The sequence below is a fragment of the Strix aluco genome, chromosome 4, assembly GCF_031877795.1.
Source record: "Strix aluco isolate bStrAlu1 chromosome 4, bStrAlu1.hap1, whole genome shotgun sequence".
Lineage (NCBI taxonomy): Eukaryota > Metazoa > Chordata > Aves > Strigiformes > Strigidae > Strix > Strix aluco.
Window position 1 is genome coordinate 10,395,278 of NC_133934.1, and position 8,051 is coordinate 10,403,328.

Sequence of the window (8,051 nt, forward strand, 5' to 3'; positions counted from 1 at the left end):
TCCGGGCTGAGGGGCGTGAGGGGCAGAGTGGTCGAGGAGGGGCCGCCGTGGGGGGCAGCGGGTCCGCGGAGGACGAGGGGACGCTGAAGGGGCTCCGGGCCGAGCGGCGGGCGGTCGCGGTGAAGACGGGACCGGCGAGAGGCCGCCGAGGGGGGGAGAAGGGGGCGCGGGGGCCCTTCTAGGGGCTGGAGGAGGGGGCTGGCCCCGCGTTGCGAAATCCCTATAGCGCCGCGTCCCAGCAGGAGCCGCCGCGGGAATTCCCCGGCTCGGAAGGCGACTTCCCCTCCCGGCGGCGACCCCCGCGGCCCGGCCGCTCGCCCCGCTCCGCCCCGCCAGCGGCCCCGGCGGTGGCCAGGCCGGCGCATGCGCCGCGGGCCAAGGGCTGGCGGGGGCGGCCTCCTGCCCGCCGACCCCCCCGGGGCGGCCCAGCCGGGCGCCTCCGCGCGGTCCCGAACAGTCCGGTGTTGTGTGGTGGATCAGCGGGGGTAGCGACGGGAGGGCCTCGCACCCAGGCGAAGCCGCACGTCTCCCTTCCAAGGCTGCACACCTTTGCAGGTTTGGAGGAGACGCTTGCTTCGGAAAGGCCTCGAAGAGACCAGAATCTTCCAGTGATCAAGCTTCATGTCATCATTTATACCCTCAGGACTGCACGTGGAGATCGCGTTGCTGAGAGGGAAGCCTGACACTGAGCAGACAGGCGCCTGCCAGCATCCCTGCGGTGGGCCGCGCTTCTTAGCAGCGTAGAGGTAGAACCTGTTGACCAAGGACGTAGCTATTGGAGAGGTTACGCTGGGGTAGTATTTCTCACAGGAGGAGGGGAGTATGGTGAGCTGGACTGATGTAAAGTATTTTTTGGATTGGTTTAGTTATGCCCGTGTTATCATAGTGGTAGAACAGCTTGGGAAGAAAAAGCCTTAAACGAGTACAAAAAGAAAGGCTAGGTTACATTTTATTATTATTTGTAATAATGTTTACTGTGTGTATACGTAGGCACATATATAACAACGTATGCGACGTGGAGCTCTATATGCGCACGTAGCCTTATTGCACTGCGTTCAGCACAGTCATAGAAGATGTTTCTAGACCAAAAAGCACGTCTGTCCAATTACAGGGCAAGTGAAAATCATTGCGTGCAAGTGGTAGAGGGGGCAGAAAACGAAGACTTTTGTCAGTGTGATAGAGAGCAGCCTCCTGTGTTAGCACCTTAGCTACTCGTAGGTGTCAGCGTAAAAAGACACTGCAATGAAGAATTTGTGTGGAAGAATTTACAGGGATCAGAACGTGGTTAAAGGAGGAGATACTGAACTTCAGAGTTGAGATGCTCAGTTCCACTGGTGATGGATCAGAAGCTTCGTGGTATTGGCATGTATGAAATGCAAGATTTCATATGAAAGGCAACATTTCAGCCTTTCACGAAGACAGTGGGTGTAACTTGAGACGAGAGGTTGCAATCAAATACCAGGAAAACTATTTCACTGTAAGGGTGATCAAACATTGAAAGCCCTTTGAGCAGGAGTTTGGGCTAGAGACCTCCTGAGGTCCTTCCCAACATGAATTATCCTGCAATTCAGTTCAGCTTTTTCAAGGTCGAAAGTCATTATTTTGTCACTTCAATTATGCTAGAAAGGGTTCTTCAAAATGTTAGGAGTAATACATTCAAAATGGCCTGTTAGCCATTTCTAAAAATGTAACTGAATTTTATGTGCATAGAAGATACTGTGTGACAGAAGAGGGTAAAACACTTGCCTAAGGTACAGGTCTGTGGTGTATTTGCTATTTCATCTTATAAAATATGTAAATGATGTGTGAGTAAGGACAGTCAAAAATCTGTGTGGAAGTTGAAAGAATACAATTTTTGGCTTTTTACTTGTACAGAGTAATACCCTGCAACCTTAAGACACTGGGTTTGCTGTGAAGAAAGAAAGTTCCTGCTTTAAAATACCCACACTTTATAGTTTTCATGTAATTAGTAGGAAAAGTGAAAAAACTACACAGACTTCATTTTATATTTTCAGCATCATTGTGCTACAGTCAGAGAGCTAAGTGAAAGATTTGGAGCAAGATTGCTTCTGCTGACTGTCAAAATATTTTGTAGAAACATATGATGAAGCCCTAGTAATGGAGAAATCTGTTTGGTTTCCTGCCAGTTCAAATAGCAAACTGCAAGGAAACTCAGAAATCCTGTGTCAGCAGATGGGGTGGTGATGTCCTTAGACCAAACATCAGGGAATTTAGTTAACTATCAAACAGAATACTTCATAATATATTTGTAATATTGTATCAGTACATTAAAATCAAGCTTTGCGTCTGATTACTGAAAATTTGGTATTAATCGTTCTTTGGATAAAGCCATCACTCCCCTGAGGAAAACACCACTGACTTAAGGGAAATTTGACCTGCGTAAGTCTTGAGTAAGAAACTGATCCCATATGTTCTCGGGAATGCCCTTAGATGACTGTTTCCTTTTGTCAGTTCTGAAATACAGAGGAATTCCTGGGAATTCAGTACGAGAAGCTGCTGCCAAAGAATGAGTCATATCTTAAGACGTGTTTTTTAGTGTACCTGGCTTTTCCTGGATTGCCTCTCATGTGCGTTGCTGATAAAGCAGCTGGTCTGTGGAGTGGCACATTTGTCCTTTTTGGGTTTTAGACACAGAATTAAGGCTTGTTAAATACAGTAATTCTGGCCAGCAAGTAATTGCATGAACAACAGGTATGCTCCATGCTACTTTTATATAAGGAGAAAACTTTTCCATACCTTACTGGTCTTAACTTGAAATATAAGATGAAGTTCACTTTAACTCTCAGTATAGGATGTAACAGGATATTAAAGCCATGTGAGAAAAATTTAACCTCGAATTAGATTTTGTTAAAGAAATATTAACAAAGTTATTTTGAGTAAGTAATCTATCCACATCACAACCAGCTGTTATAATGTGTGACAAGTGTCATACAGTGTATGAACAAAAGTGATTAGATACTACCTAGAAACAAAAAGGAGGTTAAGCAGATCTTAGAAAACCAGGAAGAAGAAAATGTGAACAGTATAGTTAGATTACATTAAGACATAGATATATTTAAAAATCCATTTTAAAACATGAATATCTTGTAGAGTTGGTAAGAATAATTCCTCTAAATGTTGTAGTTATATCTCTGTAACATTAGTGTAAATCATATAAGAATGAGTCTCTATATTTAAAAGTGTAATTCTGTGTGGACAAGACTATAAAACATATTGGGGGGAGTTCTGTCATTTTCCAAATAGTGATGTATGCTCAGTTTGCAAGAAACTCTTGTCTTTTACTTGTGAACTCCAGACATTGTTCGGCTAATCAAGCTGTGTTTTTCCCCATTGTCTTAAGTCACCACTAATTGTCCTGCAGGGTAAGTCATGACCTAATGACACGTGTGAAATGTTCCGTTGCCTTGAGCTGATTTACCTAACTAAGCAGAACTGATTAGAAATTAGTAAGTGATCCTCTTGATGCTGTAGGCTGAAAAAAATCAATAGCAGTTCACATTTCCTTTGCTGTTGATTGTGCAGTACAAAAGGAAATTAAACCTCATAATGGTTTATTTTCCCCAGTGAAATAATCTGATATACTCACTGCTACAAAAGATGCCCAATTTAGAGCTCTACATGCGTCCAAGAATCTGATTTTCATGCTGAACAAATAGAATGTTTGTGCTTCTGTGACTCATAGATTAACAATAATTGTAAGATGCAGTCATGTTTACACTTCTTACATGGGAAGGGGTAAACATCCTTCACTATACATTACTATATTGGATGTTCTGATAATTTAATGTTCTACATATTTTACAGTCATGGAGAGGTTAGCTCAAGGGCATTGCAGATTTCCTGAAACTGGGTGAACTCATTGCTATGACGTGCGTATGTAGCCGTCTCTCTGCATTGAGGCTCTGATTTGGATCACAACATTCCTCTTTCAGTCTTGTTTTCTGTTTATAAACATAAAAATATTTAGTGTAGTTAGGAGAAATAGGATGGTTTTTATTGATTTCTCATGTAAGCTTTTCCCCATGTGTTTTTTTTTGACGGTTAGAAGTTTGGAGGATGTCAAAACCAAAAGTGTTCTGATGCTTAGGGCAGAATCCCGGGACCTGTGTTCTAAATAACCAGGCTGAAATAACCAGAATGAAGAGCCATGACATTGGTCAGATCCAAAGCAGTCCTCTCGCTTTTCCCTATGAAGTGTTTCTTTCACATTTATTTGGACTAAGATGGTTCAGTCTCATCTTTATAGGTGTTGTAGATAAGCAGGATATACACTCGTATGTATCTTTCACAAGTCTTTTGATCAGTTCAGGTCTGTATCCAGGCAATAGACTTCTATTACGCCTTGTTGCTCTTTAATGCTGCAGATCTTTGCTGCAAATCACTTTTCTGTGCAGGCTCCCTGGTCCTGTATTGGATATTCCCCCCGAAGCGTTCAGCTATTTTAGGCGCTGCTTTAGTTTCCTCTGGATATTTTTACTTTTTGCAGTTTCTCTTTGTTTGCCCATGGCACAATAGTACACGTTCACTGGGTCTACCCATGCAAACCAGAATTTATTTCTGTTGCTGATGCTGTCTCTTGATCTGAGAAGTTCAAGCAGCACGCTTCATCCTTTCCAAACTCTTATCGTGACAACTGATTTTTGAGCTGTAATGATATTTACAGGAATGTTGTTGAACACAAGTTATCAACAACCAGAGACAGTTTTCATACTCGCAGGCTCAGGCTTAGACCACTACAGCTACCACTCCTGCTTAGGAGCAAGTTACTTCTTTGAGCTTGTGCTTTATAAAACTTAGGGGGTTGCCCATGTCTGTCTGTTCCTGGTGGGCAGTGTAGGATACACTGGCTTGTATTTGTTTTAGGACATTTTTTCCTAAAAACTGATGCTTTGAAATACTCCAGACAAGCTTCTTTTGGGTTACAGGAAACACTCTCCAACTCTGACATTCTTAACATATGATCCATGTGATAGATTCTTTGGGGATTTTATATATACTGATTGAATTTTCTGCTTTGATTAATATAGAGTGCTGCGAGTTTTCTGTTATTCACCTTTTCTCAAAGGCCAGGCAGTTTTAAAGCTAAATTGGCGGGGGGGGGCGGATAAAATTATTAAATATGACTAAATGCCAGGCATTCAGTTGCCAGACTGGAAACCAAAGGTTGCAGGTGAAAACTCAATTATTTGTGGATTTGTTTTATACATTCATGTTGTCTAATGAAGCTTCCTAATGCAGGCTCCATGGTGTCTCTGCTCCAGACCACTCATTCTAGCTAGAACAAAATCAGTTTACACATTTTTGATCTTTAGCTTTTCTGACCTAGAGAGCAAACAGACCTCTAGAGTTTGATTAGATAAATGTTTGATTTAAATGTTTTATTTTAAATATTTGTTTTAAAAGAATGATTGGGAAAGGTCATTTCCTAAGACTATCAGGAACTTCCAAAGAAATCGTAGTTGAGTAGAAATTCTATACATAAATCAGGAAAAAAGAAATATTGGAGGCTTCTTAGCATGTCCTTGGTACTAGATGGTGAAATAGTTTTCAGAACTAGAATGTTGAAAAAGGGTTGGGAGGAATTAAGTAAACAGAACAACAAAGTGGAAGTGTCCTTGCCACTCCCCTCCCACACACCATGCTATTTCCACATAAATAATGACATTTACCAAAATTCTGATTAGCATCCCGTTGAGAGGCAAGAAATGGCACAGTAGTGTCCCTCTGTAGCTCCATCTAGAAAGTGGAAAATCCATCAATCATCCTGGCAGGACAAGAAAAAGCAGTTTTCAGCAGAGTTTTAAATTCAAGTCATTAATATAGTCTTTTGTAGACTGAAGTGAAGAAATAATGCTATATAGATACCAACTGCTGAAAACTTCAGCTCTTGTTTTAATGTTTTTGTTATAAACAAGAGTAAGCATATTCTTAATCGTGGAAGAGTTGTCCATCATATTTGAAGTAGACAAGCATTTTGACTCTTTCTGCTCTCAAACAGAATTCACAGAACATGAAAAAATAGTATTTCTGAGGAGTCTGCATACCACTATCTGTTCAGCCTTAGCACAATAAATGAGTCTAATGTGGACATGCAGATATGTGTGGATTATAGAAGGTTAAATCAGGAAACCATAATAAAAAATACCATACTTCTTAAAAGTGATAACTCCTGAAAAAAGCCACTGCAGCTGTTTTTTATGGCTAAATTTGTCTGAGATATCACCAAGTGGCACAGGAACTTACACTTGTGATACAGTGAAATATGCCTGTTTCAACAGGCTCTAAATGAAATGCTTTCTCCGTTTAATTATATTTATGCAATATGTTATGATTGTTTCTGAGTTAATGTACATTTTAGGGCAGATGGCTATTTGGCAAAATTGTTATACTGTCTTTTTGCCCTGAGCTGTAGAGGAAGGACCACAAGGAATCCTAGATGTATGGTTTTCATTAACGTTTCTGATGAGAACTACTAATATATTTAACTGAACAAATAGAGGAGCCACCGTCTAATGGAGTGAGTTTGAGAATATAATCTGAGAATTGATTGACACTGATTTCTAGTGTCTCTTCCCTTGAGTTTACTGCTTGACTTTGAGTAAGTCTTGCAACAGCTTAGTTTGCCATTTGAACCTTGCACTAATGGTAATAGTGACTTCTTGTTGTAGATGGTTTAAAGGCAAAAAGGCTGCAGAATATTAAGTATTTGGTCCATGGAATGAAGATCATACTCAGTTTTTACTTACCCTTACTTAATTTTTAGACAAAATCTCAAAGTTTTGACTTAAAACTGGTTAACAGACCCACTATGAGTTTTTTTATTGATACACTTACCTGCTTCTGGCTGAAATGTTTAGAAGTCAGCTGTGAGAAGGTTAATTGTGTTAGGCCCTGCATAAACAAAATAATAAATGATCTCTACACTTGGAATACTCCACATACTGGCTTCTTTGGGAGCTAGTCTTAAGTAAGTGATATTTAGTATAATTATGACGTTCCAGTTCTAGTGTGTGCAGATACATAGACACCTTTAGAAGGACTAGTTTCAGAAACACTGGATTTGAACTTTAAGGATTTCCACCAAAGTCATGGTTTTCATGTAACTGACTTAGGAAATATTCCTGTTTCTCTGAGGGCTGGTTGAAATATTGTCATAATCTTATATTTGCTGAATTACACCTTTTTAACAAACTTAAAGATTTTGTTGCAAGAGAAGTATGGCTTGGAGGGGGACAGAGTGTTTTCGTTAGATCCTCTGATATAGCTGGAAAAAAATGAAGATCTTTTGAGACCATCTCTGGTTCCTCAGATTAGTTGCTCTGTCTCCCCCTACAAACTTTGCTTCTGTTATATCTGTAGGCTATCACGTTTGCACCATTGCTACTGTGACTTACAGATAAAACAATTTCTTGTAGCTTTTTTAATCTGATTTCTAAAATGATGGTGATGGCCATTAGCTGACCCAACAGATTTAAAAAATGAAACATAATCTCCCTCGTCTCTTACTTCCTGTGAGCTCTCCAGGAAGTGTCTCAGAATGAAAGAAAAGCTATGAATTTGCCAGATAATGAATCCGACTCTTGGTTCATGGTTCTTTCCTGTAGGCAAAATTATAGGTTTCTTGTAAACTTAAAGGAAGTGGAGTGAAGGAGTTCACTTGCGTGATAATGAGAGTAGCCAAATGATTGATTAGCAGTTGAGAAAACTGTGCTTTGAGCATTATTGATTTTCAGAGGTACTAGAAGAGTGTGGTGGGTTGACCCCAGCTAGCAGGTAAGCCCCCACCCAGCCACCTGCTCACTCCACCCCCCAGCAGGATGGGGGAGAGAGTCGGAAGGACAAATGCAGGAAAAACTTGTGGGCTGAGATAAGGACAGTTTTAATAAGGGAAGAGGAAAGAAAGAAAACTGAACAAGTGATGCAAAGGTGATCACTCATCACCTCTGACCAGCAAACTGATGGCCAGCCAGCCTGTGAGCAGTGGCTGCTTTTGACACACCACTCGCCCTCAGTTTTACTGCTGAGCATGA